Consider the following 11,358-nt stretch of genomic DNA (forward strand, 5'->3'; position numbering starts at 1 on the left):
CTTTTTGCACCTGTTCTTGTCCCGCGGAACAATGGTTGAAGGCAGAACTGACGATTCAATTCATGAATCGTTGCCTGAAGAAGTATTCAACCTAGGGGTTCTCGATGGATTGCAGATATTTCCAATTTCAGAACAATCGTTTGCTCTGTTTTTTCTGCTCGAAAAGTTAGGTAAACACTATGACTTCTTATGTCAACATATTAATTCTGCTTTGCTCCAGACTATCATCTCTAAAAAGCGGTGTATGCGAAGCCACTGGTACCTCTTCAGCATATTGTTTCGATTCAGCAACAGGTATTTGTCCGATCCTTTTCGACACTTTATTTAATTAGAACTCTTCTGTAATGTATGGCTACTTTCCAATAGTTAATAAGATAGGAATAATGAGTACCTTCTCGTTTAGAATTTCTAGAATTTGAGGCGGATAAGACACACAGAGGCCAAGTGTTCATTATAGTTCATAGTTCAAACAGCAGAGTGATGAATATTCTGGGTTCTTAAAGAAAATGTATGAAACAGGGAAACTAGAATAAAGATATATATTAACATACATACTTCCAACAACATAGAATCAATTGTTGGGCTCTGAAATCAAACTCTACCAAGATTCATTTTCCCAAGCAGGCAGTTTGGACTCTTTCCTGCAATTACTTAATTCTTTCACACCAAGACTTGCCAATGTCAGCTCTGAAACACTACAAGAAAACAGTATGCAAGCCCAAATAAGTAATGCTATGGAAATGTCTTTTGGTGTCAATGGCAAAGCAGTTGGTTTGCTAAGTAGTCTTCAAGCTGTCGAGCAAGAGGAACCAGGGCAAACTAACTATGACGATGAATTTGACGAGACAGGATATCTTTCATCAGACTCATCTTTGTACGATGTCGGTTCAGATGATAAGAATTACAATGACTATACGTGACAGTTCAATTACTTGTAAATTAGGCATATTATTTTGTTAGTGTGAAGTATGTGTTTGTTAGTGTAAAGCTTGTGTATGTTTATGTGAAGTTTTTAAAAATTTAAAGTGCAAGTAAAAAGGGGTATTTTATAATTTTATAAAAGTACAAGTCCTTTTGTGTAAGTAGTTGGTTTACAAAAGTAATTTTTAAAGTTATTCAGGGCTAAAGTGTAAAAGGTGCAAGTCATTATGATATGTCTATCCAATCATTATGACGAGTCTATCCCGTCATCATGACGTGTCATAAATGCTTGCATTTAGTTCCTTTTAGGACAAAAGTATTTCAAATCCAACTTTTCTTCAAAATTTCACATGTAAAGATATAAGTTTTGAGTTTTTGAACTTGGACCCTAAAGCAATGTTGTAGAGTTTGAAAAACTCTCCAACTTTCGTTTTGGGCATTTCTTCATTAGGGTTTTAGATTGATGGAAAATTTATATTTTACAAAAAGTCCCTGCAGTTTTCTAAAATTACGCATAAGTCCTTGGGAAGTTCTTTTTCCCTGTCTCCTTTGTTCTTCCTCTCTCTTCTTCCCTGGCGTTTCCTTCTTTGCTTCTTCCACCGACAGCACAGTCCCAATCCTTATCCACCCCCACTCCCTCTCTCTCTTTCTCCCCAGGCGGCGGCGCGGCTCGGCGCACGCGCGCGAGCGCGCGCGGCTCGGGCGGCGGCCGCTGGAGCAGGCCGGGCAGCTGGGCGAGCGGCGCGCAGGCGTGCGGAGCGGCGGGCGCCAGCGCAGGCGAGCCGGCGCGGCGGCTCGGGCGGAGCGCGGCGCACGCGCTGGGCGGCTCGGCTGGCGCGCGGCACTGGCGTGGGCGGCGCCGGTGCGGCGCAGGCGGGGGCGAGCTGCTGGTGGCGTACGGCTCGGCTGGAGCGGGAGCAGGCGGCAGGCGTCGCTGGCGCGGGGCACGCGGGCCGCAGGCGCTCGGGCTCCAAGCGAGCGGCCCGAGCGAGCAGGGCGGATCCAGGCGGGTGCGGGTGCAGGCGCAGGTGCGGCGCGGGCAGAGCCGAGCTCGGGCAGAACGCGCGCGGGCGCTAGCGCAGGAGCAGGCGCGCATGAGCGCGTGGCGTTGGCGGCAGGCTGGAGCGCGCAAGCGAGCGCGGTGCAGGGCGGCCACGAACGGCCGGCGGAGCGCGAGCAGGAGCGGCTGTGGCTCGGACACGGGAACTAGCAGCGCAGGAATTGAAAGCCCGTCAGTGCTCGGCACTCGGTGGGCTCAGCCAGAAGGTGGAAGCACCGCCGGAGGTGTCGGCGAGGCTGTCGGTGGTGGCACAGGAGCGGAGCTCAGGGCTCGCGATGCCGCGGCGCGACGACTTGGCGTGGACCCGCACTAGGAAAGCAATGGAGCCGCGCGCGAAGGACGTCGGAGACCGTTGAGGAGGAAGCCACGGACGAAGTCAGGCGGCACTGCAAACTGCTCGTAGAGAATGGAGGTGACCTGGTGCGGACAGCAGCGGAAGGTGTGATCCTGGTGCAGGCAGGCCTCGGTCCTCGCGGAGGCAGAGGAGCGATTATGGCGCGGCGAGCCGGAAGGAGAAGCGGCGAAGCGAAGGCGGCGGTTATAGCACGGCGAATTCGGAAGGAGCAGCTGCGCGGGTGTGCCGGCCGTGTTTCAGTGGCACACGTGCATGAGCAGAAGAAGTTCAACCCATGAGCAGTGAAGGCTTAGCCGTGAGCAAAGAAACCCTGAGGTTCGCGGAGGAATCGGCATAGCGAACCAAGCCGGTTTTATCGTCTCGTCCCAGGGGTCCACAACGTCCAGCAGTTCCTATTCCTCGTCGATCGTCCAAGCAAGACCACACACCTCGAAGAAACTCCTGGACCCCCATAGAGTCTCTTTGATCCCGGTATGCCGGAATATCATCGCCGTGGCAAGGCCGGCTACCGTCACCACATATCACCGCGGGGGAATATCTCTCCGGCCATCTTCCACCCACTACACTTCCCTGGCAAGCTTCTTCGTTACCCACGGAATCTCGTCACCGTCGAGCTCATCTTATCGCCGATCCTGTTCGCCACGGGAATTCACTTTCCACCCATTCTCCTCTACAACCAAGGCTACCCCAAGGTTTGCCCTGATTCACTAAATCTTCCTAATACCGGCGATCCCTTTGCCGGAATATCGTCGTTATCTTTCCGTTCTTTGTTTTCCCCGACCAGGGACTTAATTGCTTTGATTTAAAAAGTTCTAGGCTGTTCGCTGTAAAATTTCCAGAGTCTTCTTTATTTCAAATCCGTGAACTTCTACATTTCATAGAATTTCGTAAGAAGTTCATAAATATGCAAAATCAGTTTTGTTTGAATCCTTAGGTCAAAATCTACAAGTTTATGTTGTGATTTTGAGTTGAAAGTCTTTAATTTGTGATCTAGGTTAAATATTAGGGAATGAATGCTTTACTTGTACCTTGTATTATATGCATGTGTTATAGCTGAAAAGTAATCATAGGATGTATGTCTTAAGTAGAGATGTGTGACAGTTATTAATCCTATCACACGAGTGCTCATATCCCTGCTGTCGGTACATACAGATAGGGGTACCTCCTGCTAGGGTGTCCAGGCCCTGGGACTTCTCATAATCCACGCTCCCCCTCGCCTCTGGGCCACGTGGCATACGGCCTCCGGACCTGACAGCTGGGACCACGGTCTCCGGACCCTCCCCGAGCTCCGTGAGGTCCGGGGCCTCTGCACACCCACGTGGGCGGGAGAGCTCTCGGGTAACCCCTGCGGACCCGGCCTCCCCTGGGAGGTCCGAGGCCGCCACGTGTGATGGCCAGACCATCACAGGCCAGCCCGCTCCGGCCGGCCACGGGGGCCCCGGACCCCTCTTTCCCCCGGGAAGGGGTCCGGTGCCGCCATGTGCTGCCCGGCGGGAGGAGCGGGGCTGACCCCGCCGCGTGCCTGCGGCCGGAGGCCCCTTACGGGTCGCCTCTCCACCTACCAGCATTTAATGCGGTAGCTGAGTTGGGCGCACCAAGGTCAAAAGGTGCGGCCTGCCACTGACACACGGGGCAGGTAAGCTGACATCACGGTAAGCCCGCCTGATCTGAAGGCGGCGCGTCGTATCACCGCGCACAGTGCGCGGACTGTGTGCAGTCCCGTCACGATACTGCGCGCGTGATGATGGTCTGTAATAGGCGTGCTAAGGCTTGCGCTGTAACAGTGCGCATGGCACGAGCCAGCGCTGGCTCGCCCCCTGACTGGAGGTTCCATCCCAACAGTGACAGCATGGCTTCACTGTTGGGCAACGCTGACACCTAACACTGTACAAGACAAGGCTGTACACGGCCGTATCCCGACTGTGGATACGCACATCAACTTCCCGATCGAGAGGACTACGGAGAGGAGCTCGAGGAGATGACCTCCATATCTCTCGTAGAACAAGCCCCTGTTGGCCGGACCCACATGTCGGGGTCCCGCTCAGTGTAAGCACTCCTCTTGGACTATAAAAGGGAGAATGCACTCGTTAGAACACAGGAACAAAAACACTCACACTAGACGTTCCAAGTCCCAGGTCACACACACACAAGCTTAGGCTGCTTTCCATTCAGGCTCACGCAGCCAATACAACACCAAAGTGGACGTAGGGTATTACGCTACGGCGGCCCGAACCACTCTAAATCTGCGTGTCCTTCCTGTGTTCATCTGTCCACCGATCGAGCGCTCCTGAGTCCCCTCCAAACCCATTCTTAACTAGGATTAGGCGGGTGCTTTCCGCCACCCGGCTGGAGAATTCCTCCGACATTTGGCACGCCAGGTAGGGGCAGAGGGTTTGGTTTGCGCTCGGTCGACCTTCGTGACTTCAATGGCGCAGGAAAATGGTCACCATGACCTCCTGATCGGTGAAGAAGTGGCGTCGACAGCGCCGCACGCCTCGCGCCGTCACGCCTCCAGGGTGGCTCCGCGTGCTGCTCCACCATGCGCAGCGGAGCGGGACTCCGTGGTCCAATCAGTGCTCCCACCGAGCGGGCCCCTCATGGCAGCCAGGGAGTTGCTCCGCAACCCCCCTGGAGAAGCGGCGTCGCCAGACGCGCACAGGCAATGGCGTGACGACGTCGACCGCCTCCTCAACCTGGCACAGGCTTCCCCAGGCTCAGCGGGGGGGTCTGTTTCCAGGCAGCGCCGTCGCCAGGGCGGCGCATCCGGTTCTGTGCACTCACCATCAGTAAGGAGTGCACGGACTGAGGACCTCCGGGCAGAGCTCAACCACAGGCATGCGGGAGAGGATGCCAGGATCTCCATCGAGCGGGCACGCAACCGACGGCTCAACATTGAGGGTCGGGACCTTGCGCCCGAGCTCGATACGGCTGCGGCCAGGCCGCAAGGACTTGCCCAGGCACCGGTATCGGGCGTGGGCTGTGCAGCGCTCGCCGACCACCTTCGTGTGGTCGCCTGGCCGTCCAAGTTTCGGCCTCACCTGCCGGAAAAATATGATGGGTCCTCCAACCCGTCAGAGTTCCTGCAGGTCTACGTCACCGCCATCACGGCGGCTGGGGGTAACGAAGCCGTCATGGTAAGTTACTTTCATGTAGCCTTGACCGGGCCGGCCCGGACCTGGCTCATGAACCTTACCCCGGGATCCGTCCATTCCTGGGGAGAACTCTGCGCACAGTTCACGGCGAACTTCGCCAGTGCGTACCAACAGCATGGCGTGGAAGCCCACCTCCACGCCGTGAGGCAACAACCCGGGGAAACCCTCCGGGCCTTCATCTCCCGTTTCACTAAGGTACGTGGAACCATCCCACGTATCTCCAATGCATCTATTATCACGGCTTTCCGACAGGGGGTCCGAGACGAGAAGATGCTAGAGAAGCTGGCGACCCACCAGGTGGAAGCCGTCACCACCCTGTTCGCTCTGGCGGACAAATGCGCCCGAGCTGCAGAAGGCCGTGCGTGGCACTCTGCAACTCAGGCAGGACCTGCTCAAACGAGCGGGCCCAGTGTCGCTGCCCCTGGCAGCGGCAAGAAGAAGAACAAGAAGAACCGTGGCTTCGACAAGTCACGGATCGGGGGTCCGGCCGTTGCGGCTGCAACGATCGGGGGCCAGAACTCCCGCGGCAAGCGCCCACGACAGCAGCGCACCGACCCCGGGTCGTGCCCTGTTCATCCTGGGGCTCGCCACAGCGCCGCTGAGTGCCGCGAGATCCAGAAGCTCGCGGAACGCCTCAGCAAGAGGCGTGACCAAGCCTCCAAGGAAGGCTCCTCCCCTCCGCGGCGGTCCGGCAAGGAGAAGGCCTCTGATGCCGACGCTGCTGCGACTGAGAGGGAGTTGGGGTATCAAACCCCCAATAAAGACCTCAAGGGACTGTTCCAGCAGTCCGATTCCGAGTCCGGCGGGGATGAGCGCCGCAAAAAGGCTGTACGTTATGTACGGTGGCAGTTCGGAGCTCGTCTCCCGACGGGACGTGAAGGCCCTTCGCCGGGAGGTCCTCTCGGTGAAACCAGGGGTGCCGAGGGCGGCGCCCCACCAGCGATGGAAGGGCATCACCATCTCCTTTGGGCCATCCGACTGCCCAGAGAACATGGCGGGTGCAGGGGTGCTGCCGCTCATCACGGCACCCACCATCGCCAATGTTCGCCTTCACCATGTGCTGATCGACGGAGGCGCCGACCTCAGCGTCATCAGCTATGCGGCGTTCAAGCACCTGCAGATCCCGGAGTCCAAGCTGGCTCCATCACGCCCATTCTCAGGAGTGGGCCCCGATCCCGTGTACCCGGTAGGGACCATCACCTTACCGGTTACATTCGGGACGGAGGACAATTTCCGTACCGAGAACGTGCAGTTCGAGGTCGCGGAAGTTAACCTCCCCTTCAACGCCATCATCGGCAGACCGACCCTGTACCGGTTCATGGCCGTTGCCCACTACGGGTACCTGGTCCTAAAGATGCCCTCTCCGGCGGGCGTCCTCACCATCCAAAGCGATCGGGCCGCTGCTGTTGTAGCGGTCGAAAAGCTCCATGCGCTGGCTACGGGGCTTGCCCCTGCAGCTGGCACCCTGGGGTCCGACCCCTCGACCTCACGAGCCAAGGCCCTGGCCAAGGCACCGAAGGTCCATCCGTCCGACACGGACGATGTCCCCGTGAAGACCGTCCAGGTCGGAGCGGAGACCTCCCAGACCACCCGCATCGGTGGCAACCTGGGAGAGAAATAGGAAAGCGCGCTCATCGCCTTCCTCCGGGCAAATGTTGACGTGTTCGCTTGGGAACCGTCACAGATGCCCGGGATCCCTAGGGAGGTGATTGAGCATCATCTGAAGATCCACCCCGACGCCAGGCCGGTCCGGCAGAAGCCACGCAAGCAGTCCATCGAGCGGCAAAACTTCATCCGTGAAGAGGTCCGCAAGCTGCTGCAGGCTGGCTTCATCGAGGAGGTCTACCATCCTGTATGGTTGGCCAACCCGGTTGTAGTCCCAAAGGCCAACGGGAAGCTTCGGATGTGCATCGACTACACCAATCTAAACAAGGCATGTCCAAAAGACCCTTATCCACTTCCGCGTATAGACCAGATTGTAGACTCCACCTCCGGGTGTGATTTGCTGTCCTTCGTAGATGCCTATTCTGGTTTCCACCAAATCAAGATGGCTTGTGATGATAGGAAGCACACAGCTTTTGTAACAGTGGATGGACTTTATTGTTATATAGTGATGCCTTATGGGTTATTTAATGCTCTACCCACCTTTGCTCGAGCAATGAACATCACTCTAGGTGATTTGGTTAGAGATATAGTCGAGGTGTATGTTGATGACATCGTTGTCAAGACTAGAGAGTCGAATTCCCTCTTAGAAAACTTAGCTCAAGTCTTCGACAAGTTACGGGCGACCTCCACCAAGCTTAACCCCGAGAAGTGCGTCTTCGGCGTATCGGCGGGAAAGCTCCTTGGTTTCCTGGTCTCCCACCGGGGGATCGAGGCCAACCCGGACAAGGTCCGGGCGATCGAGGCAATGAGACCTCCTGCACGCCTCAAAGATGTACAGAGGTTGACGGGGTCCCTTGCAGCCCTTAGCCGTTTCATTTCGAGGCTGGCGGAGAGGGCGCTTTCCTTCTTCAAGTTGATGAGGGGGTCCGGCCCGTTTGTATGGACCGAAGAGGCAGAACGTGCCTTCCAAGAGATGAAGCAGTACCTTACCTCCTTGCCGGTCCTGGTCGCTCTGGACCCAGGTGAGACACTGTTTCTTTATCTTGCAGCAACGACCGAAGTGATCAGCATGGTGCTGGTCACCGAGAGGTCCGAGTTTCCCTCGCAGGGGGCCCCTGTGGACCCCCCTGAGGGAGAAGGAGGCCCGGCCTCCTCCACTCCAGCAACCGGCCCTGCTTCGGAGGGTCCGGCCGGGTTCCGATCCGGAGAAGCACTGAGCAGCTTGGGGGCCGAAGGGTCCCCAGCCCAAATTGAAGGATCCAGTCCACCTGGCAGAGTCAGGACCGTCCAGAAGCCGGTCTACTACGTCAGTGAGGTCCTCCATGAGACAAAGGTGAAGCGTCCCCCCATCAGGGAAGACTTAAAAGTGTTGATTTATCAGTCCCAGGAGGCTGATAACACTTTTATTACATCAGATGGTACATCACCGTACAACTCTACGCGGTAATGGGCAGTGAAGCGCCACTATCGCGAGGATTACAACCAGAACCCACACAACTACACTAGCTACGAACAAAGGATCATCAGAGTCTTGCGCCATGCGGAGCTCCAACGGTGACCTCACCCACAGGCAAGACTGGGTGCAGGACGGGACCCTACTCGTCGTTCTCGGGGTTGTAGTCGGGATCCTCCACTGTAAAGTAAGAACGGGGTGAGTACAAACGTACTCAGCAAGTCCAATCACACCCACGGGGGGGGGGGGTATAACAGAATTAAATGCGCAGGATAGTCCAAGGATATAGTTACGGTTCTTTTGCGGAAACACAATTATATGCAAGGGTTCGTTTTTTTTAAAAGCATTTCTCAAAACAAGTTTTCAAGTGTCTAAGAACACACGATGTCGATCCACACGGATCCAAGTCACAAACCGCTACCGGACTCCCCGTCCGCCGTAGCACACGGCACAACTGTCGGATACTTTCCAAACAACTCACACCAGTTCAACCCTTCCCGGAGAGAAAACACTAGTTATGTGACCACACCGTAACTTGCCCAGTACCGTGGGCACGGCTATTCGAATAGATTTTAACTCTGCAGAGGTGTGCAACTTTACCCACAGGCGGGGTACCACAACACGAACACCTTAGTGCCGGTGCAGATCCCATCGAAGCCCTTACCCACCTTAGCTAGACCTGACTAGCCATCACGGGGTCCATCGAGGGGTCATTCGACCTATCTCCGAGGTTTAACCAGGGCATAAGTCACACAGAGCTTATCCCTTCTCCTCGCTTACCCGTTGCTCCCAGCTCTCCTGACGGCCATCAGACTAACTAGTGGGGTTAGGCCAAGCCGTTGCCCATACAACGGTCAAGCGGTTTGCACGACAGGAAGCTAGATGAGATGTCACAACAACTCGGTCCTTAGGGGTGACAGGACGGACATCTCCCTCCCTTGCCCTACCACACAGGTACGAGCACACCAACGGCAATCCACACAGAAATGCCGTCCATCCCGTCTAACTCACTTTTCAAAACCACACTTTATCCCTTCCCTCACACACACGCATTTCCTTTATAAAATCAGGTGTCCAAGGTATGGTTATCACAACATGGGTGGCTATCCTACCATGTTTACGGCACGCAAAACCATGCAATTTCATAAAACAGGCCACTGGGTTGCGTTTATAAAATTAGGACAGAAACATGCATCAAAGGGCGGAATTGAACTTGCCATCGTCAAACCCTTGCGGAAAGTCCTGATCGGAGCACTGTCCTTCGGGTTCGGGGTCGCAGTACTGGTCCTCGGTTGCTTGGTCGCGGTCGGGAACCTCGTCGTTCACTCCGTGTCCTACGACGCAAACAAACAGACACACAATCAAGCGAAAGAACTAAAAGCTTTTACCGATAGGCTTGAATCGGAAATAATTTAGTTACGGGGTTAGGGGCAATATCTCTGGGTGGTTTCTTAATGGCATGGCTAAAACTATACTAGAAAGGGCGTGGTAAAGTTTCGGGTCAATCGGAGGTCGTTTCGCACATAAAATGACGCGCTAAAGGTGGTTTCAGGGCTTAAACGAGGGTCCAGGGGCTTGCTCGTAAACTTTCTAGAAACAGAAGGGCCTTTTTGTAAATCTTGGAAATATAGGAGGCATAACAAAAAGTGCGAGGGATCTACTTGAAATTAAATTTATATCACGGGGGGGTCTAGTTTTGGAAATAGCAAAAGGAATAGGTTCTTTTCGCAAAGGTGTCAAAGGGTGGAGGGGCTTTTAACTAAATAGAGGAGAAGGGAGGGGGTTTTGGGCAAAACTGCCCTTCTTCTTCCTCCCCTCACCACGTGAAACAGAGGAGGGATGGGGAGGCTCGGCCGGCCCCAAATCCGGCGGCCCTAGGGCCTAATCGGCTCGGGCGCATGGGGGAAAAGGGAGAGGGGAGCGAGGGGATCCCGTTCCTACCCTCTCCTTGGGCGGGGGCGGCGCGTAGCGGCGGGCCGGCGTGGGGCAGGCGGCGGTGGCCGTGCGGCTCGGGTGGCGGCGGTCTGGGCGCGGGAGAGGAGGCAGGCAGGGGCGGCACAGCTTGTGGAGGGGCGGGGGCCGCGGCCGGGCCTATTTATAGGCGGCCGGCGGTAGGGGGAAGGCGGTGGCCGGCGGGCGGCTCCTCGGGCGGCCATTAATGGCGCCCGGGGCTCAGTCGTGCACGTGGGGGGGGGCCGGGCGGCGGTGTGCGGCACAGAGGGGGGGGGGCGCGAGCGGCGAGGCGGCACAGGGGAGGCGCGGGCGGCAAGGCGGGGCGCGGCAGCGGCACAGCGGCGGGGGGGGCGCGGCGAGGCCGGGGCGCCAGCGGCGGTGGCGTGCGCGAGTGCGCGTGCGCGTGGAGCGCGTGCGCGCGCGGTCCGGCGGCGCGGCCGTGTACGGCGGCGTGCGCACACAGGGGCGGGTGGCGTGCGTGCGGTGGCGTGCAGGTGGCCGGGCGGCAGTGGGGCTCGGGAGCAGGGGAACAGGGAGGAAGAAAGGAGAAGGGAGGAGGAAAAGAAATAGAGGAAAAAGGAAAAGGAAAAGGAAAAAGGAGAAAAAGAATAGGAAAAGGAGAGAAAGAGGGAGAGAAAAAGAATGGGGAGAAAAGAAAGGGAAAGAAAAGACGCGCGCGCCGGCGGAATTCACGGCGGCGACCGCGCGGCGGAACTCGCGGCGGTGACCGCGGCCGGTCGGCCATGCGCGCGCGGCGCTTGCGCGCGGAACGAGGGAAAAGATGGCGTGACTGCGGTTGGATTCGGTTGCCGGTTTCGGGTCTCGGGAAGGTTAGGGTTTCGGGGGTTAAGGGTTTCGG

This window comes from Panicum hallii, chromosome 7, assembly GCF_002211085.1.
Source record: "Panicum hallii strain FIL2 chromosome 7, PHallii_v3.1, whole genome shotgun sequence".
Taxonomy (NCBI): Eukaryota; Viridiplantae; Streptophyta; class Magnoliopsida; order Poales; family Poaceae; genus Panicum; species Panicum hallii.